Source organism: Tachyglossus aculeatus, chromosome 17 (genome assembly GCF_015852505.1).
Source record: "Tachyglossus aculeatus isolate mTacAcu1 chromosome 17, mTacAcu1.pri, whole genome shotgun sequence".
In the NCBI taxonomy this organism is placed as follows: Eukaryota; Metazoa; Chordata; class Mammalia; order Monotremata; family Tachyglossidae; genus Tachyglossus; species Tachyglossus aculeatus.
Genome location: NC_052082.1, coordinates 45778771 through 45802982, shown reverse-complemented (window position 1 = coordinate 45802982; position 24212 = coordinate 45778771). Strand labels below are relative to the sequence as shown.

Here is a 24212-nt window from a genome sequence, read left to right as displayed (position 1 = left end):
GCTGGGGGATACAAGGTGAGCAGATTGTCCCCTGTGGGGCTCACAGTCTTCATCCCCATTTTACAGATGAGGTCACTGAGGCACAGAGAAGTGAAGTAATAATGATGGCATTTATTAAGCGCTTACTATGTGCAAAGCACAGTTCTAAGTGCTGGGGGATACAAGGTGAGCAGATTGTCCCCTGTGGGGCTCACAGTCTTCATCCCCATTTTACAGATGAGGTCACTGAGGCACAGAGAAGTGAAGTAATAATGATGGCATTTATTAAGCGCTTACTATGTGCAAAGCACTGTTTTAAGCGCTGTGGGGATACAAAGTGATCAGATTGTCCCCCGTGGGGCGCACAGTCTTCATCCCCATTTTACAGATGAGGGAACTGAGGCCCAGAGAAGTGAAGTGACTTGCCCAAAGTCACCCAGCTGACAGTTGGCGGAGCTGGGATTTGAACCCATGACCTCTGACTCCCAAGCCCGGGCTCTTTCCACTGAGCCACGCTGGGGATGAAGGCTGTGGGCCCACCTGTTGACCTTGCAATAATAGTAATAAATAATAATAATGTTGGTATTTGTTAAGCGCTTACTATGTGCCAAGCACTGCTCTAAGCTCTGAGATCCATGCATCCATCCATGCATCCTCTCTGGACCTCAGTTCCCTCCTCTGGAAAATGGGGATGAAGCCTGTGGGACAACCTGATCACCTTGTAATAATAATAAATAATAATAATGTTGGTATTTGTTAAGCGCTTACTGTGTGCCAAGCACTGTTCTAAGTGCGGAAATCCATCCATGCATCCTCTTTGGACCTCAGTTCCCTCCTCTGGAAAATAGGGATGAAGCCCGTGGGCCCATCGTGGGACACAACCTGATCACCTTGTAATAATAATAAATAATAATAAGGTTGGTATTTCTTAAGTGCTCACTATGTGCCAAGCACTGTTCTAAGCGCTGGGGGTAGATGCAAGGTGATCAGGTTGACCCCCGTGGGGCTCACAGGCTTCATCCCCATTTTACAGAGGAGGGAATTGAGGCCCAGAGAAGTGAGGTGACTTGCCCAGAGTCACACAGCTGACAAGTGGCGGAGCCGGGATTAGGACCCACGACCTCTGACTCCCAAGCCCTCTATCTTTCCATTGAGCCACGCTGCTTGTATCAATCAATCAATTGTATTTATTGAGCGCTTACTGTGTGCAGAGCACTGTACTAAGCGCTTGGGAAGTACAAGTTGGCAACATCTAGAGACGGTCCCTACCCAACAGTGGGCTCACAGTCTAGAACGGGGAGACAGAGAACAAAACAAAACATACTAACAAAAGAAAATAAATAGACTAGATATGTACAAGTAAAATAAATAAATCGTCAATCGTATTTATTGAGCGCTTACTGTGTGCAGAGCACTGTACTAAGCGCTTGGGAAGTACAAATTGGCAGCATATAGTGACGGTCCCTACCCAACAGTGGGCTCACAGTCTAAAAGGGGGAGACAGAGAACAAAACCAAACATACTAATAAAATAAGTAGAATAGATATGTACAAGTAAAATAAATAAATAAATAGAGTAACAAATATGTACAAACATAGATACATATATACAGGTGCTGTGGGGAAGGGAAGGAGGTAAGATGGGGGGGATGGAGAGGGGGACGAGGGGGAGAAGAAGGAAGGGGCTCAGTCTGGGAAGGCCTCCTGGAGGAGGTGAGCTCTCAGTAGGGCCTTGTATCTACCCCCAGCTCTTACAACAGTGCTTGGCACATAGTAAGCGCTTAACAAATACCAACATTATTATTATTATTATTATCCATGCATCCTCAGGCTTCCGCTCTGCCCCGAGCCGGGCCCGGAGCCTCCTCGGACGGTTCCTCCCCGGAGGCTCAGCTGCGGCCGCCGGCCGGTCCTGAGGCCTCGGAGTCTCTCCTCTGTCCGGCTTGCTGCAGTTGGGATGGAGCCCGGGCCTTCCTGGGTCCCCCCGAGCCTCCCCACCAGCTCAGCCTGGGGCTGGGGTCATCATCATCCTCCTCATCATCATCAATCGTATTTATTGAGCGCTTACTATGTGCAGAGCACTGTACTAAGCGCTTGGGAAGTACAAATTGGCAATGGCAAAGGGTCATCTCCCTTCTTCCTCCATCCCCTCCTCCATTGCTTTCTATACTTTCTTCATCCCCTTGCTGCTTCAACTTGCTTGTTTATTCACTGTGATGCTATCCAGCGCTTAGTACAGTGCTTGGCACACAGTAAGCGCTTAACAAATACCATTATTATTACAGTAGGCAAAAAAACGTCCCCTCAAAAAACAGGGAAGAAGGGAAGCCACGCTTTTCTCTGTTCTCCTGGAGCGTTTGGTTGTGGGGGAAGAAGAGCGATGGATGGGGAATCCCAGGGCTGAGAGAACTTTAATATTTCCTCTATCAATCGCTGGTATTTATTGAGCGCTTACTGTGTGCTGAGCGCCTGGGAAAGTACAGTTGGAGAGTGGGTAGACACAGTCCCTCCCCACAAGGAGTTTACAGTAAAAGGGAAGATTGTGGTTACCACTCTTAGCTCCATGTTGTCTGGGCAGAGGGGTTTTTTTTACGACCTGCGATGTTGGGTAGGGATTGTTTCTATTTGTTGCCAAATTGTACTTTCCAAGTGCTTAGTACAGTGCTCTGCACACAGTAAGCGCTCAATAAATACGATTGAATGAATGAATCCACAACAGTCTCTCTTAATCCTACTGACTGAAATTGTATCCTTTCAGGACCACCACTGCCTCCACACTCTGTGTTTGTCGTGATTGTGGTGTTTTTAAGTGTTTCTAGGTGCTAAGCACTGGGGTGGAACCAAGACCAGCAGGGTGGACATAGATCCTGTCCTAGGTGGAGCTCCTAGTCTAAGTAATAGTAATAATAATAATAATAATAATAATAATGGCATTTATTAAGCGCTTACTATGTGCAAAGCACTGTTCTAGGCGCTGGTAGCGCTGGTTCTAAGTAGGAGAGAGAACATATATAGAATGGGTCTCTTGGTGTCATTAGAGACACAGAGCAGCAGCGTGGCTCAGTGGAAAGAGCCTGGGCTTTGGAGTCAGAGGTCATGGGTTCAAATCCCGGCTCCTCCACTAGTCAGCTGTGTGACTTTGGGCAAGTCACTTCATTTCTCCGGGCCTCAGTTCCCTCATCTGTAAAATGAGGATGAAGACTGTGAGCCCCCCGTGGGACAACCTGATCACTTTGTAACCTCCCCAGTGCTTAGAACAGTGCTTTGCACATAGTAAGTGCTTAATGAATGTCATTATTATTATTATTATTATTATCTTTCCTTAACCTGTAGGTAAGGAAAGCCATATGGCTTCCCACTGCCAAACCCAAAGCTGGTCTGCTCCTGCTGCTGTTATTTCAGCAATCCATTAGAGACTGCTACTCTTTGGTTTGAACTTGCTGCTGCTAAGCGTTTAGTACAGTGTTCTGCACATAATAAGCGCTCAATAAATATGATTGATTGATTGATGATTGCTAGGGAGAGAGGGGATGAGGGTGAATTCTACCAAGAGACTGTCTTGCACACTATACCCATGAAGCTAACCAAGTGGTCCCCCTTTTCCCTCTCCCTGCCATTTGAGGGAAGCAGGACCTGTGCTCAATGGAAAGAGCCCGGGCTTTGGAGTCAGAGGTCATGGGTTCAAATCCCGGTTCCGCCAATTGTCAGCTGTGTGACTTTGGGCAAGTCACTTCACTTCTCTGGGCCTCAGTTCCCTCATCTGTAAAATGGGGATGAAGACTGTGAGCCCCCCGTGGGACAATCTGATCACCTTAAATCGCCCCCAGCGCTTAGAACAGTGCTTTGCACATAGTAAGTGCTTAATAAATGCCATTATTATTATTCTTATTATGTTTTTTAGTAATAAAATATGTCTACCAACTCCATTATAATAATGATGGTATTTGTTAAGCACTTACTCTGTGCCAAAGCACTGTTCTAAGTGCTGGATTATTGTACTCTCCCAAGTGCTTAATAATAAAAATAACTGGTATTTGTTAAGCGCTTACTATGTGCAAATATTATACTAAGCGCCGGGGTGGATGCAAGCAAATCGGGTTGGACACAGTCCCTGTCCCACGTGAGGCTCACAGTCTCAATCCCCGTTTTACAGATGAGGTAACTGAGGCTCAGGGAAGTGACTTGCTCCAGGTCATACAGCAGACAAGTGGCAGAGCCAGGATTAGAACCCATGACCTTCTGACTCTGAGGCCTGTGCTCTATCCACTGCCCCACAGTACACAATAGTGTACTATTAGACTGTGAGCCCACTGTTGGGCAGGGACTGTCTCTATATGTTGCCAATTTGTACTTCCCAAGCGCTTAGTCCAGTGCTCTGCACACAGTAAGCGCTCAATAAATATGATTGATGATGATGATGTATTCTTTAATAGTACACATAGTACACTCTGCACACAGTAAGCTCTCAATAAATATGATTTGCAGTTTGCTCTGCATCATCCGGCTACATCCTCTCACCAGTAAATAGTTTTAATGGGACATAATGGGCATCTACTGTGTGCAGAGAACTGTACTAAGTGCCGGGAAAGAGTGTTCAGGTGGGAAGCAGACATGAACCCTGTCCCTCAAGGAGCTTACATATCACATAGTTTTAAGACAATGCTCCATTTTCAGTGCTTAGAACAGTGCTCTGCACATAGTAAGCGCTTAACAAATGCCATTATTATTATTATTATTGCCTTAAAGTGTCCTCCTGCTCTTCCTGCTTCCACATGCCCCATTTTACCCTCTGGGAGCGGACTGGCTCCCCTCCTATTCATTGTCTTTTCTCCTCATTTATCCTACCCAGTAATGCCGGCTGCGGTCATCCTTTCCTTGGTGCTGGTCCATAGTCCCTAGTGCAGGCCCTCATTGTCTGTTCTGCCTGTCTTCAAATGCGAAAGTGGTGTTTAAGGTTAAGACCCGACTTGTAGGTGACCCCGACGAAACACCCGGAAAAGTCAGAAGTGCCTTTTGGGCCAAGCCCCGTCTCACTCTTAGCCCCGCTACAGTTTCATAGCCCTTTCTTTTGGTACAGAGATTCAATCCCCATTGTCACCACCCCTTATGTGTGGACTTCTTGGATTTCTTAATACGCTTTTTCACTTGGGCTATTTATGTATTGTTGTTGGGCGGGTTTCAGTGCCAACATTCCGTTAGCTTTGGTTGTGTAGAAGGTTTTTGTTTCTGTGGGGGGTTTTTTCCTGGTGGTAATGGGTTGCTAGCCTTGCCCTTCCAGGGAGAAAACTTAACTTCATTTTGCTCTTCGTGTCTGGTTCTGGGGCAGCCAGACTTCCTGTGACAGTTCTGGGAGCTGAAATTCCTTCTTTGTGCGACAGCCTAATGTGGAAAATCGCTATTAACACTTTCCTCCTCCGTTGCCCACCGACATCCTAACTTTGTTAGGATCCTGGATTTTTGGTAACTGAGTTGAGCACAAATGTTCCAGATGACTTGGTCAGCCCACTCATCCTGTGGCTGAAACTGCTGTTGTGCTTTTCATCTTGAACTCTCAGATTTCCACGTTTGTACTGGAGCGTGCCTTTGTCCATGCTCGATTTAGGTCCTAGAGCATTCTGGAACTAAAGTTTCCCAACATTCGGGGTTAGTTGTGGTTTTGTTTTGTTTTTTTTTTAAACCACACCATTTCCCACCCTCTCCTGGGCTGTCACTCCACCAAGAGGGAAGAGGAAGTTTCTGCTAAAAATGAAGTGGTCTGCTTACCTCTAATCTAATGCCAAAGGAGCCACTTCTTGGGTGGGGAAGGGAAAGGCAATCTTGTGCTTTCCGGGCATGACCTTTCTTTGCAAAAATCTAGGCCTTCCCTGAACCTAAGAGTGAAATCTGGTGGACCTGGCGGTGGGAGGGGGAGAGAAGGTATGTTTTCTTTCTTTCATTTGGCCCTGTAGCCAGTTGTCTCCGAAAGGTCTTTTTTTATTTTTATTTTCCCTGGTTGTAAAAGTAGTTGTGAGGACGGATGTCTCTCTGGCTTCCTTTGTTGGGGGTTAGGACTGAGGAGGTGAAAAAGCTTGAACTTCATGATCATGGAGGTATGACGATCACTCCTAATAATAATTGCGGTATTTGTTAAGCTCTTCCTAAGTGCTTGGGTGGATACAAGCAGATCGAGTAGGACACGGTCCCCGTCCCCCACGGGGCTCACAGTCTTTATCCCCATTTTACAGATGAGGAGAAGCAGAAGCTGCTTCTGCTTAGAGAAGCAGCGTGGCTCAGTGGAAAGAGCCTGGGCTTTGGAGTCAGAGGTCATGGGTTCAAATCCCGGCTCCACCACTCGTCAGCTGTGTGACTTTGGGCAAGTCACTTAACTTCTCTGGGCCTCAGTTACCTCATCTGTAAAATGGGGATTAACACTGTGAGCCCCACGGGGGACAACCTGATCACCTTGTAAATTCCCCAGCGCTTAGAACAGTGCTCTGCACATAGTAAGCGCTTAATAAATGCCATTATTATTATTATTATTATTATTATTATGAGGCCCAGAGAAGTGAAGCGACTTGCCCAAGGTCACACAGCAGACAAGCGGAGTAGCCTGGAATTAGAGCCCAGGTCCTTATAATAATGATAATAATGATGGCGTTTATTAAGCGCTTACTATGTGCAAAGCACTGTTCTAAGCTGGGCTCCATCGACTAGGCCACGCTGTTTCTCAAAAGGCCGGACCTATGGCCTTTCATTTATTGAGTCGGACACAGGAGTGCCTCCCCCGCCAAAAAAGAAAATGAATCCAGAAAACCAAGGTCTGTGGCCTGTGGTTACGCTTCACTACTCTGCTGTTACCCCTTGGTCTGAGCATGTGGCACTGTTTACAGTGAAGTTGCCCAGAGCCCTAAATAATAATAATAATAATAACAATGTGGCTGCCCAGAGCCCTAAATAATAATGATAATAATAATAACAATGGCATTTATTAAGTGCTTACTATGTGCAAAGCACTGTTCTAAGTGCTGGGGAGGTTACAAGGTGATCAGGTTGCCCCACGTGGGGCTCACAGTCTTAATCCCCATATAATACATAGCATGTACACCTGGTTGGCTTGCTTGTCCACTCTGTATCGTCTTCTGTAACACCACCATCTGTGGCAGGAAGCCGGTTGTTTAAATAATGATATGCCAAGGGCTATTAACAATTTCTGGAAGAATGTTGGCTTGGTATGTTTTAATATGTGTTCTAGACTCTGTAACCTGGGGAAGGGATAAGGAGAGGATTCCCCAGAGGCCTCTTAGGTTTGCTTTTTGCTGTAATCCACATTTAGCTTGGAGCCGTCCTCTGTATTCTTCTCTGTAGCATTCATTCATTCAGTTGTATTTATTGGGCGCTTGCTATTTGCAGAGCACTGTACTGAGCGCTTGGGAGAGTACAGTGACACTAATCAGATACATTCCGTGCCCATAATGAGCTCACAGTCTAGAGGGGGAGACAGACATTAATGTACATAAATAAATGACAACTATATGCATATGTGCTGAGGGGATGGGAGGCTGTGCGTTTACATTTGCAGGATGTAGCAGTGTTTCAGGGCCTGGGACTGAGGTGATTTTTCTCTCAAACCCTGCATTTTAATTTGAGTGAGTTTTCCCTGACCTGACCACTGCCTTATGTGAGTGGAAACTCACGTAGGATTAATCTCCTCCTCTGCTCCCTTTTTACTGGTGACCTGGTACTCCCTGACAATGCTTTGCACACAGTAAGCGCTCAATAAATACGATTGATTGATTGATTGACAATGATCTGGGCCCCAATTTGTGTGTGAGATGAGTGTGCAAACCGGAATACTCAACTGTGTGGGTTGACCTCTGATCAGCACTTGGGTGTATATGTACATATTTATTATTCTATTTATTTTATTAATGAGGTGTATATATCTATAATTCTTTTCATTTATATTGATGCTATTGATGCCTGTCTACTTGTTTTGTTGTCTGTCTCGCCCCTTCTAGACTGTGAGCCCGTTGTTGGGTACGGATTGTCTCTGTTGCCGAATTGTACTTTCCAAGCACTTAGTATAGTGCTCTGCACACAGAAAGTGCTCAATAAATACGATTGAATGCATGAATGAATTTCTGGATTCCAAGGGTTACCCGTTGCTAATCCAACATAGCCGAGGTTGCTTGTCCTATCGAGGCCTTGAACACCCAAGATTCATGACAGATTTGCCCAGAGAAAGTTAGAAAAGGGCATTTACTTGTGTAGGGGTGTGGTTGTTGTTGTTTTTTTAAATTTAAAATTTGAAGGGTTCCTTTTTTTTTTTCTGTTTTTAGGAACTTTCCTCACTGAATTGGGTCCTCCCTAGCTTCCCTCTGCTGTTTCCCCAGCCCCCTACTCAACCCATTCTATCCGTCTGACTCCAAACAGATGTGTTTTTAGAGGGGTGGGCTGGATAGATAAGGGATTGAGAGTTAAGGAAGCGGTGAAGGAAGAGAGGAAGACAGCAATTCTGTCTGGAAAGTCCCCAGAAAAACCCCCCAAACCACTTGGAAGCTTTCATTCCCCGCTCTGTATCCAGATCCACCGGAGTGTGTCCTGCTGGCTTCAGGCTGTAGCTCATTGCGGGACAACACATAAGTAAATGCACAGCCTTTTGGTTTCCACACCCACCCCAAAAGCACTCTCTCAAAAACAAGATCATTTACCCTAGCTTTCCCAATATGAAATCGGACCGAGAGTCTCACACTTGTCAAGGGTGTTTCTGCTCTTAGGATGTTGGCAAAGATCCAGACTCAAAGGAAAGTAGTTTAGGCTAGTGATACTGGAGAAGGCTTTGTGCTGTACTAGAAAGCAGGACCGTAGGCAAGCATATTTCCTTAGGAAAAAACGGTTTAAAATTCCCCAGTTCTGCATTCTCTAAGGTCACTAGCAACCTCCCTGTGGCCAATTCCAATGGGCTCTGTTCTGCTCAAATCCTCTTTGACCTCTCGGCTGCCTTTGACACAGTGAGCCGTTCCTTCCTCCTTGAAACACTATCAGGCTTTGGTTTAGCTGACACCGTACTAACCTGGCTCCATCCTCTCTCTCTGCTCCTTCTCACTCCCATTCACTAGCTCCTCTTCTGCCTCGCGGCTCCGAGCTCTGTTGGATCTGTTGGAGAAACAGCGTGGCCTAACAGAGCACGGAACTGGGAGTCAGAAGGCCATGGGTTCTAATTCCGGCTCTGCCACCTGCCTGCCTGGTGACCTTGGGCAAGTCACCTCACTTCTCTGTGCTCAGCTGCCTCATCTGGAAAAATGGGGATCGAGACCGTGAGCCCCACGTGGGACAGGGACTGTGTCCAACCCAATTTGCTCGTATCCACTCAGCGCTTAGTACAGTGCCTGGCACAGAGTAAGCGCATAACAAATACTGTAATTATTATTATTATTAATCAGTGGTATTTTTGAGGGCTTACTGTGTGCAGAACACTTACTAAGTGCTCTGTTTTGTATTCTTTTAACACAACATCCATTCACGAGGCTTCAGCCACCGTGCTGTGTGAGTGCCTTCCAAATCTACCTCTCACCTTACCTACAATCTCACATTTCCTCTTGCTTCTAGGACATCCCCACCTGAGTATTCTGCTGGCACATCAAGTTTAACACTTCCAAAACTGAGCTACTCATCTTCTATTGTAAACCGTCTTCTCCCAACTTTTCCATCTCTGTCTATGACCCCACCAAAAGCCCACACCTTTGGCGTAATCTTGGATTCACTTTCTTTCAACTCTCACATTCAAGCCTGCCGGTTTATTCCACACATTTCCCACATCCTTCCATTCCTCTCTTCCCAGATCAACCCACATTAGTCCAAACTCTTGTCCTATCATGTCTGGGTGATTTTTATCGGCCTTCCTGCTAGTTTCCCTGCCTCCAGCCTCTCCCTTGGCCAATATACACTAGTCGCAACTTGAAGCGCTGCTTTTCCCTCATCTCCCCTCTCCTCAGATCCCTTCGATGGCTTCCCATGTCCCTTCTTCTCAAGTAAAAACTCTTCCTTCAACTCTACCCACCTTACATTTCAGCTCTCTTCACCTGCTACTCTCTATCTCATTGTCTGTATCCCTTCTAGGCTGCACTTCACTCCTGACTCTCCTGACTCTGTCCCCTCCTCGCCCTGTTCTGCCCGCCTGGAATTTCCTCCCTTACCCCCGACCCCAATCCGACAGACCATAGTTCTCCCCACCTTCAAAGTCCTCCTAAAATCCCACCTCCTCCAAAAAGCCTTCCCCAGTTAACTCCAACAATCCAAATCACATTAACCCATTTGTCATCTCTACTACTTTCATGTTAGTTACACCTTCCCTCAGCACTTATGTATACGTATGTAGGATGGTCCACTCAGCTTATTAATTATTAGTAGTACATTTGTCGATATTTTTAGCCTATTTTTCCCCCAAAGGAATGTAAGCTTCTTGCAGGCAAGGAACATGCCCAGTGCTCATGTTGTACTTTATCAAGCACTCAGTACAGTGCACCGCATGTAGTGGGTGCTCAATAAATACTTCATCATCATCATCATCAATCGTATTTATTGAGCGCTTACTATGTGCAGAACACTGTACTAAGCGCTTGGGAAGTACAAATTGGCAACATAACACTTCTTATATATATATATATATATATATATATATATATACTTCTCATCCTACTGCTAATATGGCAGAGGCAGGATCTGCCTCCTTCTCCGACTTCACCTCCAGGATCCTCTGGCCTAAATAATGTGGTAATGGTGGTATTCGTTAAGCGCTTACTGGGTGCCAGGCACTGTACTAAGCTCTAGGGTGGATACAAGGAAATCAGATAGGGAATAATCCCAGTCCCACATGGGACTCACAGTCTTAATCCCCATTTTACAGATGAGGTAACTGAGACCCAGAGAAGTGAAGTGATCACACAGCAGACAAGTGGCGGAGGCAGGATTGGAACCCAGGTCCTTCTGACTCCCAAGCTCGTGCTTTATCCAGTAGGCCCCGCTGCTGGGATGTTGACTTTGATTTGCTCAAGGACAGTGACATTGCTTGAGTGGACAGAGAGAAATGGTCACAACCTGGGAAAGTCTCCCCCAAACTCCAGTCAGATCAGTGGTGTTCCGTGATCCTGTAGGGATTAGAGAGAGGTCCATGGGCAGGGAGGGAACTTAGATCTTGTCCAGGGTCCTGAGAGAATGTCACTGATCTGTCTTTCCGGCCTCCTGCCTAGGCTGAAACCAGGCTGTGGTTGTCCACTTATCTCCCTCTTTCATCCTTCCCACTAATGGGATGACTAGGGAGGCAAATGATCAGCACCAAGCGTGTAGTTTTTAGTCCAGAATTGAATTCTCCAGGCTTCAGGGAAGTCGGGAATTTCTTAATGCCAGTAGGGAACAGAACTACTTGCTTTGGAGAAGATGATTTTTATTCAGCTGGAACAGTAGCCCTTTGTGATCGGTATCAGAAAGTAATTACCGTTTCAGTAGCATCACCCAATTGCTGCTTCCTTTTTGAGGCGCTCAGGCTGGTTGGGGCTTTTGGTATTTACCCATCTTTAGCCAGTAAAATATCTCTGCATCAAAGTCATTTATAAGTAAAATTTCCACCCAGTGAGCTTTCCCCTTGGACCCAGTAGCAGAATCAATTCTAATAAAAATAACAATAATAATAGTTCTAGTATTAAGCGCTTTACGACATCCCAAGCACTGTACTGAGCACTGGGGTGAATCCAAGTCTGCCAGGTCTGATACAGTCCCTGGCCCACTTAGGGCTCACAGTCTTAATCCCCATTTTAAAGATGAGGGAACTGAGGCACAGAGAAGTGAAGTGACTTGTCCGAGGTCACACAGCAGACAAGGGGTGGAGCTGGAATTAGAACCCAACTCCTCTGCCCTCCAAGCCCGGGCTTCTTCCATTAGGCCATGCTGCTTCTCAAACTCCAGTTTAATGTGTCTTTTAAAAGACTTCAGAGCAGGGAAGGCCCATATACACCTTGTCCCTTCTGCTGCATTTACTGCTGACACGTCACGGCGGGATTGGAGAGGGATTTGCAGAAACGAGGGGTAACAGGTATATACGGTTTGGATTTCTGGCTTGAGCAAAAGACCTTAGGGGGAGGTTTCTAGAGGATGGTAAATACAGCTGGAAGAATTTATTTTTCTTCCAGCTCCTTGTGGTTCAAGTTTCTACTTCTGTGTCCTACTCACCCCCACGGTAACCAGATTTCTGGTCCTCAAGGTGGCCTGGGAGTGAGGCCAAAAAGACTCAGGAGAGAGCGAGTCAGAGACCCAGAGGAGGAGAGAAAGGGAGCTGGAAAGAGATATGAATCAGTCAGTGGTATTTATCGAGCATCTGCAGTGTGCAGAGCACTGTACTAAGCGCTCTGCACTAAGCGCTTGGGAGAGTACAGTATGACTCGCTAGCTGTTGCTCTCCATCACTCCCTGAGTAGAAAGGGCAGTAATAGGAGAGAGTGGCATCAGTCTACCAATGGTATTTATTGAGTGCCGACTGTATGTAGAGCACTGTACTAAGCGCTTGGAAGAGTACAATGTAACCGTTGGTAGACATGTTCCCTGCCCACAATGAGCTTACAGTCTAGAGGGGTGGAAGAGAGGCTCCCCAACCACCTCCGCTCTTTGAGTAATAATAATAATTGTGGTATTTGTTAAGCACTTACTATGTGCCAAGCAGTGTTCTAAGCGTTAAGGTAGATACAAACAACTCAGGTTGGATACTGTTCCTGTCTCCCGTGGGGCTCACAGCCTCAATCCCCATTTTACAGATGAGGTATCTGGGGCTCACAGAAGTGAAGTTACTTGACCAAGGTCACACAGCAGCCAAGTGGTGGGGTCAGGATTAGAACCCATGACCTGCTGACTCCCAAGCCTAGGCTGTGCTGCTTCTTGGTGGCCTTAGCTCCCATTGCCTGAACTAGCTAGCCCTTCTTGGGTCAGTTAATTGGAGGTTCGTTCATCGCTTCAGCAGGGCCAGAAATACCCAGGAATGACTCTGATTGGACTAATTCAACTGCATTTGGTGGCTGTGGGAGCAATAACCCCTTTTAGTTTTTTGCCCAACACGAGCTCCCACGTCAAAAACATTTCACTCATTCAGTTCTATTTATTGAGCACTGACTGTGTGCAGAACACTGTACTGAGCGCTTGGGAGAGTACAATACAACAATAAACGGACACATTCCCTGCCCACAGCCAGCTAACAGTTTCCCCCCACCCTTCTTGGACCATATGTTTAAAGGCAGGTGGTTTGCACATTCCTTCCCTAAACTTTTGGGGTAATTCTGCACCCAAAGCAGTGGTTGAGGCAGGGCTTTAGTTTTGGCAACTGTTGGTTGGGGACGGACCTTTGACCACAGGCGATCCCCATGAGGACAAAGATCCTGGGACAGTCACCCCACGTCCTAGACACCTGCAATTCTGGTATTGTTCCGGACGCACGTTAGTAGGAGCGTGGCAGCTGTTTTTGTGTGTGTGTGTTTCTGGCGCAGTAGCTCGGTGGAGATTTGCCAAAACCTGCAAGAGCTTGTGTGAAAAGACAAAATACTTTTATCCACAGTGACGTCTGCCCATCTTAGGCAGAGAGGGGAAACCAAGATAAATGCTTTGTCAAACCTCCTTGTTTGTGTCAATAACAGCAGGAACCCCCCCTCTAGACTGTAAGCCTCACTGTAGACTCACTGTGGGCAGGGAGTGCGTCTGTTTATTGTATTGTACACTCCCAAGCGTTTAGTACAGCACTTTACATTCCATAAGTACGATTGAATGAAAGAATGAACTTAGCCAACTCTGTTCTGTTGTACTCCCCAAGCACTTAGTACAGTGCTCTGCACACAGTGAGTGCTCATTAAATAAGCCATTAGGCATGTGAGATGGTTGAAAGATTAGGCAAAGACCTCATTTTTAAAGGTGGACTGCTCCTCTCCCTTTTATTTTTTCTGTCTTAATCTTTCAACTCTAGATTGCATTTATGGAAAGGGTACACGTACCATTGTGTCTCTCCTTGTCTTGCTGTTTTTTGGTTTCTTTGAAGTGGAGCAATATGCCCAGTGTGACTTGCTGATGTGCAAAATGGGTTTTGACACCTGCTTAATTCAGTTGTGCCGGTAGATTCAGGGCGGATGGCTTCTCAGCAGAGCCTGTGGAGTATCTGCATTTCTCAAGATTGTAGCAAGTACCGGCTCCCAACTTCTGGTCCCTTGTCTCTCTCATCTGCCACATGCCATACTGGATAGAGTACGGGTTTGGGAGTCAGAAGATCGTGGGTTCTAATCCCAGCTCTGCCACCTGTCTGCTGTGTGACCTCGGGCAAGTCACTTCACTTCTCTGTGCCTGTTACCTCATCTGGAAAACGGGGTTTGAGACTGTGAACCCCTGGGGGGAAGGGATTGTGTCCAACCTGATTTGCTTGTATCCACCCCAGCTCTTAGTACAGTGTCTGGCACATACTAAGTACTTAACAAATACCATAATTATTATCGTTAATTATTGACTGGAAGCTCATTAAATAGCTGCCCCTATTAAAAAAAAATTACCTGCTCACCCATTTGTCCCTCCTACTTCACTTTCCCCATTAGTGGCAAGGAGAATGGACTCAACATTTGGTCCATTTTCCCAGAGAAATTGCCACTTGCTTGGGCTGCATTAGGGAGTGGTTTTTTCCCAGGCTCATTTCGTGGTATCACAGCATTACCCTCAGTTATTGCCAACCATTCATTCATTCATTCACTCAATCATATTTATTGAGTGCTTACTGTGTGCAGAGCACTGTACTAAGCGCTGGGGAAGTACAAGTTGGCAACTTATAGAGACGGTCCGTACCCAACAACGGGCTCACAGTCTAGAAGCGGGAGACAGACAACAAAACAAAACATTATGGAGGGTGGACTGAGGGGAAAGGGACAGGGGGTACAGTGAAGACCGGCGGCTGATTCAGTAGTTTTTTGTCGATCTATATTGTGATCCTTTGTGTTTAAAGAGTTTGCTGAAGGTATCCGTGACCGAAAAGACTAGCCTTTGACCTGCCTTCCTTCCCAATCAATTAGATTTTTTCTCTTCCTTGTTAATAGTATATATCCTTACACTTTGCCATTTCCCTGTCTGTAATTTATTGTAATGTCTGTCTCCCCGGGTAGATCGTGGTAGATGAGCAGTGTGGCCTAGTGAATACGAGTACCGGTCCGAGAGTCAGAAGGACCTGGCTTCTAATCCTGACTCCATCACTTGTCTGCTGTGTGACCTTGGGCAAGTCACTTCTCTGGACCTCAGTTACCTCATCTGGAAAGTGGGGGTTAAGACTGTGAGGCCCTTGCAGGACGGGGACTGCGTCCAACCTGACAATCTTGTGTCTACCCCAGTGTTTAGTGCCTGGCATGTAGCAAGTGCTTAAAAAAAATCATCATCATCATCATCAATCGTATTTATTGAGCGCTTACTATGTGCAGAGCGCTGTACTAAGCGCTTGGGAAGTCCAAGTTGGCAACCTATAGAGACAGTCCCTACCCAACAGTGGGCTCACAGTCTAAAAGGGGGAGACAGAGAATAAAACCAGACATACTAAGTGACTTGCCCAAAGTCACCCAGCTGACAGCTGGCGGAGCCGGGATCCGAACCCATGACCTCCGACCCCAAAGCCCGGGCTCTGTCCACTGAGCCACGCTGCTTCTCTACTGATTGATTAATTTCTGATTAATTGGGGTCCCCGGCAGCCCCGGCCCGGTTTCGGCCTCACCGAGTCTAATAAATCTAATCTAATCTAATCTAAATCTAATAAATCTAATAAAAATAAAATCTATGGTGGTCCTCTAGCTATAGAGGGTGACTGAGTGCTGCCTTTTATTCCACTCTTGAAGATTCTCTTCTCTGACATTCTTTGAAACTGCTTATTTTGTTCACTTTGGCTTGTCCTAGGATAAACTCAATGATGTAGGGCCCTTTTCACCTCTCTGATCATTGAACCAACCCCCATTAAAAATCATCTTGATCTTGGCTTCCCTTTGGCCCTATGCAAAAAGGAACTGGAGAATATAATTGTAAATGAAAACTATATCTTTGGCCCCCTCCTTTTTTAGGGTATTTGTTAAGCACTTTCTGTGTGCCAGGCACCGTAGTAATCAGAGAGATAGATACAAACTCACCAGGTTGGACCCAATCCCTTTCCCACATGGGGCTCACAGTCTTAATCCCCATTTTGCAGATGAAGTAACTGAGGCATAGAGAAGGGAAGTGATTTGCCCAAGTTCTCACAGCAGACAAGTGTCAGTGCTCCTTTTAACACAGAGTTAAGGGGGACGAGGCTTTCCTCTTATGCCCAGCCTGAGCCAAGGTTAAATATTTGGCCTTTCCTAGACCAGGAGGCCCGGGAAGATCACGAGAGCTGTTTCTGCCTTGTCAATCAAGGACGGATAAAGGAGTCACCTATTCGAAGGGAATCTGGAGAACCTTAGCGTCTTTCAGGAAGTCCCAGTAGACTCCCAGAAACCGGTCTCCCAGAAAGTAAAGCGTGGCATAGTGGATAGAGCATGAGCTTGGGAGTCAGAAGGACCTCCTTCTCTTCCCCACAGCACCTGTATATATGTATATATGTTTGTACATATTTATTACTCTATTTATTTATTTATTTTACTTGTACATATCTATTCTATTTATTTTATTTTGTTAGTATGTTGGGTTTTGTTCTCTGCCTCCCCCTTTTAGACTGTGAGCCCACTGTTGGGTAGGGACTGTCTCTCTATGTTGCCAGCTTGTACTTCCCAAGCGCTTAGTACAGTGCTCTGCACACAGTAAGCGCTCAATAAATACGATTGATTGATTGATTGATCCATGCTCCGCCATATGTCTGCTATGTGACCTTGGGCAAGTCACTACACTTCTTTGGACCCCTTTTACCTCATCTGAAAATGGGGATTGAGTGTGAGGCTCTTGTGGGACAGGGACTGTGTCCAACCTGATTAACTTGTATCTACCAACAGCACTTAGAACCGTGCTTTGGCATATAGTAAGCGCCTAACAAGTACTGTTATCATTATTATTATTTTTGGTATTATTACCACCACTGCAGTGGTTGCCTACAAGCCACAAAGATTAGTTGCAGTGATCAGGCCTCTTGCAGAGCTGAATGACGACGATCTCGGTGGCGGTAAAAAGGATGATGTACCTGCAAAGCTGAGTAAAGATTGTTTATTCAACTCCGTGTTGAGGGGCACAATCTGCCGATCTCGGTGATTCCAGATCACCAACCCCAGGCTGGGTCTACTAGCAGGAAGTCGTGTGGTGTTTAACATTTAGAAAGGGCTAACGATATGCATCTTCCACACACTCCCAATTTTGCTCCAGTAAACGCGGAGACTGACTAGGTAAGGAGATTAGAGAGAAGCAGCGTGGCTCAGTGGAAAGAGCCCCGGCTTTGGAGTCAGAGGTCATGGGTTCAAATCCTGGCTCCGCCACTAGACAGCTGTGTGACTTTGGGCAAGTCACTTCACTTCTCTGTGCCTCAGCTACCTCAACTGTAAAATGGGGATTAAGACTGTGAGCCCCCCGTGGGACAACCTCATCACCTTGTAACCTCCCCAGCGCTTAGAACAGTGCTTTGCACATAGTAAGCGCTTAATAAATGCCATTATTATTATTATTATTATTATTATTATTATTATTATAAGAAAGATAGCCTCTCTAGCCAGAAACCATTTTGGGGTCCCAGAGCCCTGTCCTTCGTAAAATAGTGTAGCCTCTCTACAGCTTCAAAACCAACAGAGGAGAAATCTCAGGTCACAGCGGCCTTCCAGCAACCACCAGGGAAGCAGAGGGGCCTAGTGGAAAATGCACAGGCCTGGGAGCCAGAGGATCTGGGTTCTAATCCTGGCTCTGCCACTGGTCTGCTGTGTGACTGTGGGCAAGTCACTTAACTTCTCTGTGCCTCAGTTACTGCATCTGTAAAATGGGGATTAAAACTGTGAGCCCCCCCGGGACAACCTGATCACCTTGTAACCTCCCCAGCGCTTAGAACAGTGCTTTGCACATAGTAAGCGCTTAACAAATACCATCATTATTATTATATTATTTGACTTCTTTGTGCCAGTGACCTCATCTGTAAAATGGGGATTAAGGCGGTGCACCCCATGTGGGACATTGGACACAGTCCAGTTAACTTGGATCTACCCCGGGGCTTGTGCCTGACACATAGTAAGTGCTTTTAACAAATACAATTAAAAACAACAAAAACAAATACAATTAAAAACAAAACAACAAATAAAAACAAACCACCAGAGTGAGCCACGAATAAACAATTCGAATATTTCTGTTAGATGCAGGCATTGGGTGCTTCCGGGGAATCAATCACTGGCCTTCCCAGACTGAGCCCCTTCCTTCCTCTCCCCCTCGTCCCCCTCTCCATCCCCCCCGTCTTACCTCCTTCCCTTCCCCACAGCACCTGTATATATGTACATATGTTTGTACATATTTATTACTCTATTTATTTATTTTACTTGTACATATCTATTTATTTTATTTTGTTCGTATGTTTGGTTTTGTTCTCTGTCTCCCCCCTCTAGACTGTGAGCCCACTGTTGGGTAGGGACTGTCTCTATATGTTGCCAACTTGTACTTCCCAAGTGCTTAGTACAGTGATCTGCACACAGTAAGCGCTCAATAAATACGATTGATTGATTGATTGACTGCTGCAAGCCACAGGTGGGAGGATGTCCCAGGAAAAATCAGTGACTGAATAGGCATGGAGTAAACACATTCACTTCCCCGGGCTGACTAATCGGTGGCCAGAAAACACGTCTGCAATAGCTCTTTGCCTGTGCCATGGTTGCATCGAGCTGGCTGGATTCAGCTCCCGATACTTTTTCTTTTTTTCCTGAAAACCAGGGCCTTTCGGAAATGAGATTTCACAGCTGGATACACGGCCTCGGACTTAGGTGGCAGAGTTATCAATCCCTTTGTGATGGATTTGGGGACTTTTGTGGAAACGGAGACCAAGTCTCATGCCATTCAGGGATGAGTGGGTCTGTTTTATTTCCTGAGTTAAATGTTTTCCTCTGAGGTGGTTTCTTGTTTTTTGAGAATAGTATTTAAGAACATAGTATTTAAGCGCTTAATACAGTGCTCTGCACACAGTAAGCGCTCAGTAAATACAATTGAATGAATGAAGGAATATTCATATTTTATTTATTTATATGAATGTCTATCTTCCCCTCTAGACTGTAAGCCCTTTGTGGGCATGTCTACCAATTCTGTTACATCGTACTCTCCCAAGTGCTTAATACAGTGCTCTGAACAACGTAAGCACTCAATAAATGATTAATTTATCTTTTGAAAAAAAAAAGAACGTACCATTGTCTTTGGTTTTTCTTTTTTCAAAAGTCAAAAGAGGCAGTGTAAAAGGTTCAGATTTGGAATAGAGAGACCCTCGGGCTTCGGTTTTCTAGGTTGTGGAAACCTTTCTGTTCCCGGAAAGGCTGTATTTGCAATAAGACACTTATTGCCCTCTCCCTCTAACTTCTGTATCACATTTGTGATATTCCCAGCACTGCAAGTCAGATTCTAATACATGGTCATGGTGGAGGATGGAATTACATTCCAGAAAGGGATTTCAAAAAAAAAATCGTTTAGCACAATCCAGATAATTCTCTATAAAAAAAATCCTTTAGCACAATCCAGATAATTCTCTATCCCTCCCAAAGCCCCATGAAAAAGGAAGATCCTTTGCAGTAATAATAATTATAACTGTATTTGTTAAGCACAGTGTGCCAGGCACTATACTAAGCACTGAGGTGGATACAAGCAAATTGGTTTGGACACAGTCCCCATCCCACGTGGGGCTCACAGTCTCGCTCTTCATTTTACAGATGAGGTAACTGAGGCACAGAGAAGTCAAGTTACTTGCCCAAGGTCACCTAGCAGACGAGTGGTGGAGCCGGCATTAAAACCCATGATTTATGTCTCCCAGTCCTGTGCTCTATCCACTACTCCGTGCAGGCCTTTTGTTGAGGTGTTTTTTTACACCTCACCTATTCACTTTTTTGTCTTCTAACCAAACAGGCCTACTCAATCAATCAATCAATCAATCGTATTTATTGAGCACTTACTGTGTGCAGAGCACTGTACTAAGCACTTGGGAAGTACAAGTTGGCAACATATAGAGACAGTCCCTACCCAACAGTGGGCTCACAGTCTACTCGTAACTCTTTCCTCTTTTCCCCTTCCAGGCCAAACAGTAGGGTTGGGGCAGCTTTCTGCTCTTCAGCACAAAAAATTATCTTGCCCCTTATTTTTCTCCTTGAGGACAGATACCAGTGGTTTTTTGTTTGGGTTTTTTTTTGTACCCGGGAATGGATTTCAGGAACAGTTTGGGCTCCTGACACCTGAATAGGGGCTGGAAGGTGCCTGGTGACTTTTAGAAAAGGCTGCTTATCTAAGCAATCAATCTGTCATATTTATTGAGCGCGTAGTATGTGCAGAACACTGAACAGAGTGCTTGGGAGAGTATAATATAGCAATAAACAGACACTTCCCCGCCCACAATGAGCTTACAGTCTAGATGGGGAGACAGACATAAATAAATGACAGATATGAATATAAGTGCTGGGGGCTGGGAGGGGGGACTGAGAAAGGGAGCAAGTCTGGATGAGGCAGAAGGGAATGGGAGAAGAGGAAAAGAGGGCTTAGGGAAGCCCTTACCATACTAAGCGCTTGGGAGAGTACAATAGAACCGAGTTGTTATATACCTTCCCTGGCCACAACAATGTCTCTCTTCCTTCCTTCATGGTATTTAAGCGCTTACTATGTGTCACTTTCCTAAGTGCTGGGGTAGTTACGAGTTAATTAGGTCAGACAAAGTCCCTGTCCTGCATGGGGCTCACAGTCTAAGTAGGAAGAACAGGTATCTTCATTTTACAGTTGAGGAAACTCGGTGCCTGGAGAAGTTAAGGCTGTCTGTGATCCTTGCTTGTGTGCCGGAGTCCTGGCTGCTTTTCCTCCAATGCTGCAGTGAGAAGCCTGTCTTTTTCTTGGCCCATCACTCAGGTCGGGAAAACTGAGTTTACTTTAGGACCCCAGACTGAGCAAAACCAGAATATGTCTCCCTTTAGATTGAAGATTTATGGTCGGTCTTTCCCCTACAGAAAAGAAGCGAGGGAGGAAATTCTGTTTCTCCTGCTGCATGCATAATTTAGATGCCTCGTGTATGAGAAAACAGACTCTGCAGTCTGCTGTATGAACCTAGAGTTGATGCCAAAAGGTTTGCTTTTTTTTCTTTTTTCCCCACTCCTGCCTCGTAGAGTGTTTGCATAAGATGGGCCAGTTTCAGAGTACCTTGGTTCTGGGTGGGAGCCGGGAGGTTTCAGGAGCATTTGACTGAAGGAGATGCTATTCATTCATTCATTCATTCAGTCGTATTTATTGAACGCTTACTGTGTGCAGAGCACTGTACTAAGCGCTTGGGAAGTACAAATTGGCAACATATGGAAACGGTCCTTGACCTTTCACTTCCAAATCTCAGATTTTGTTTTGTTGTCTGTCTCCCCCTTCTAGACCGTGAGCCTGTTGTTGGGTAGGGACTGTCTCTACATGTTGCCGACTTGTACTTCCCAAGCGCTTAGTCCAGTGCTCTGCACACAGTAAGCGCTCAATAAATACGATTGAATGAATGAATGAATTGGAAGCTGGGTCTTTAAGGCTGCAGGCTTGGTTTGGACTTGGGAAATGTTGAGTGGGTCACTGGCCTTTTCCAGCTGAAAACAATGAGTTTTAATTAGAGAAGTAGAGTAGAGAAGCAGTGTGACCTAGTGGATATAGCCGAGGGCTGGGAGGCAGAAGGATCTGGGTTCTAATCTTGAATCCGCCACTTGTCTGCTGTGTGACCTTGGGCAAGTCACTTCTTTGTGCCTCAGTTACCTCATCTGTAAATGGGGATTAAGATTGTGACATGGACCGTGTCCAACTTGATTAACTTGTATCAACCCCAGTGTTTAGTACAGTGCCTGGCACATAGTAAGCACTTAAATACCATTTTTTAAAACCCCTGAAGGGTGATGGATTGACACCCCCCCCCCCCCCACCGCAAGCCTTCCTTTTTCTATCAAATCCTGCCTTTCCGTACATTCCCTCTGCTCAGTTGTACTTAAGCCTCAACCTAGTCGTAGCAAGCCTTTCTTTACTCAGGAACATGAGATGGAGGTAGGAGATGGGAGGGTTTTCTGCTCCTAAAAACCTGGTTGAGACTTTTTTTGTTTTTTGTTTTTCCTAATGGTGGTTGTTAAGCTGCTGTACTAATCACTCGGTTAAGTACAGCCAACCAGGTTGGTCACAGTCCGTGTCCCGCATGGGGCTCACAGCCTTAACCCCTATTTTCCAGATGAGGTAACTGAGCCACAGAGAAGTGAAATGACTTGGCCAAAGTCACGGAGCAGACAAGTGGCAGAACCGGGATTAGAACTCAGGTCTTTCTGCCTCTGAGGCCCGTGCTCTAGCCATGAGGCTACACTGCTTCTCTGCAAGTTGGATGTTGGCATTAAGGTGGAAACGGATCCATCACTCCCTTTGACTAATTTATACAGGCTCCAGGAGAGCGAGGACCATGGCGGAGGAGCCCGCCTTTGTTTGGAAAAGTGTGTTGTTCACGTGATTTGGTTTGGCAAGGACCCAAGGAGTACAAGCGTAAGCTTTCTCTAAACACCAGATGGATCATTTGGTAAAGATTTGATTTTTTTTTGTTTGTCTTCCTCCCCCGCCCCCGAAATAACTTTATCTTCAAAGCAAGTCACGAGTTTAACACTACCTTCTCTCCTGGGAGGTAGGCAAATGAGAACACCCTTGACAAACAGTGTTCCTAGTTGATGGGTTTGGGGCTCAGAAGGACTTGGGTTCTAATCCCAGCTCCCCCATTTGTTTGCTCTGTGACCTTGGGCAAGTCATTTCACTTCTCTGTGCTTCAGTTCCTTCATCTGGAAAATGGGGATTAAGACTGTGAGCCCTACACAGGACATGGACTGTGTCCAACCTGATTCATTAGTATCTGTACCAGCATTTAGCACAGTGTCTGGCACGTAGTTTGGTGCTTAACAAATATCATTTTTTTTAAAAAAAAAGCACCCGAGATTAAAGAAACCTGAATTCTATTTATTTTATTAATGATGTGTATATATCTGTAATTCTTTTTATTTATATTGATGCTATTGATGCCTGTTTACTTATTTTGATGTCTGTCTCCCCGCTTCTAGACTTTGGGCCCATTGTGGGCAGGGATTGTCTCTTTTTGTTGCTGAATTGTACTTTCCAAGTGCTTAGAACAGTGCTTGGCACATAGTAAATGCTTAACAAATACCATCATCATTATTATTATTAATAGTAGTAGTAGTACAGTGCTCTGCACATAGTAAGCGCTCAATAAATATAATTGAATGAATGATTGAATGGATGAACAAGCAGGTTACAGTTAGCACATGGTTTACGAGAACTCAGAGACAATCCCAGTCTGTGCTGGGTTTAGGACTCCAGAGACCTCCATCTCTGTGTCCCGCATACACATTCTCTCTTTGACGTGTTCCAAGGTACTCGGCCTTAAACAACCTCCTTTCCCTGCGCCTCCCAAGAGTAAGAGGAGACTGGGCTTCTTTAGGTTACGTGTTGAGCTCAGCACCCAGCAATTTTGGGGGCTGGGTGTGTGTGAGGGTTTCAGGAGGAAGGGAATGCAGCCCCTTGTATCATATGCTGCCCTGAACAGCAGGGATTGCTTAACAAGAGGCAGCTGAGCAGCCAGGCATCAAGATGACCTGGAAGACCAACCGTTTCCTTCAGCACAGAATCAGGGAAGTTTCTATATTATGCGTCAGTACATGGGTCCTGAACATGACAACATTTGTGTACCTGCATGTCCAAGTCTGCTGCACCCAACCCGCCTTCTCGTTCACTGCTGTTGCGTGACTCAGTGGGAATCCTTCTAGCAGGGACTGCGGGTGGTAAATAGTGGTGTGCAAACCATTAGCACTACAATCAATTCCTTCCCGCAGGTTGTCTTTCCTAAAGGCTCAGGACGAGGGCCATCCATGGTCTCGACAGGAGACTCTGTCATCAGTTGGTATATCGACACTCTGGGGCTCTTCTTCTAGACTGTAAGCTCAGTGTGGGCAGGGAATGTGTCTACCAACTCTGTTGTATTGTACCCTTCCGAGCACTTAGTACAGTGCTCTCTCTGTACATAGTAAGTGCTCCAATACCA

General features: G+C 45.7%; 1 protein-coding gene across 1 annotated transcript in view; it reads left to right on the top strand.

Annotated features, from left to right (window-relative positions):
- Positions 1-24212, top strand: part of YPEL2 (yippee like 2) — a 70035-nt gene that overhangs the window by 5545 nt on the left and 40278 nt on the right. The window lies entirely within an intron of this gene.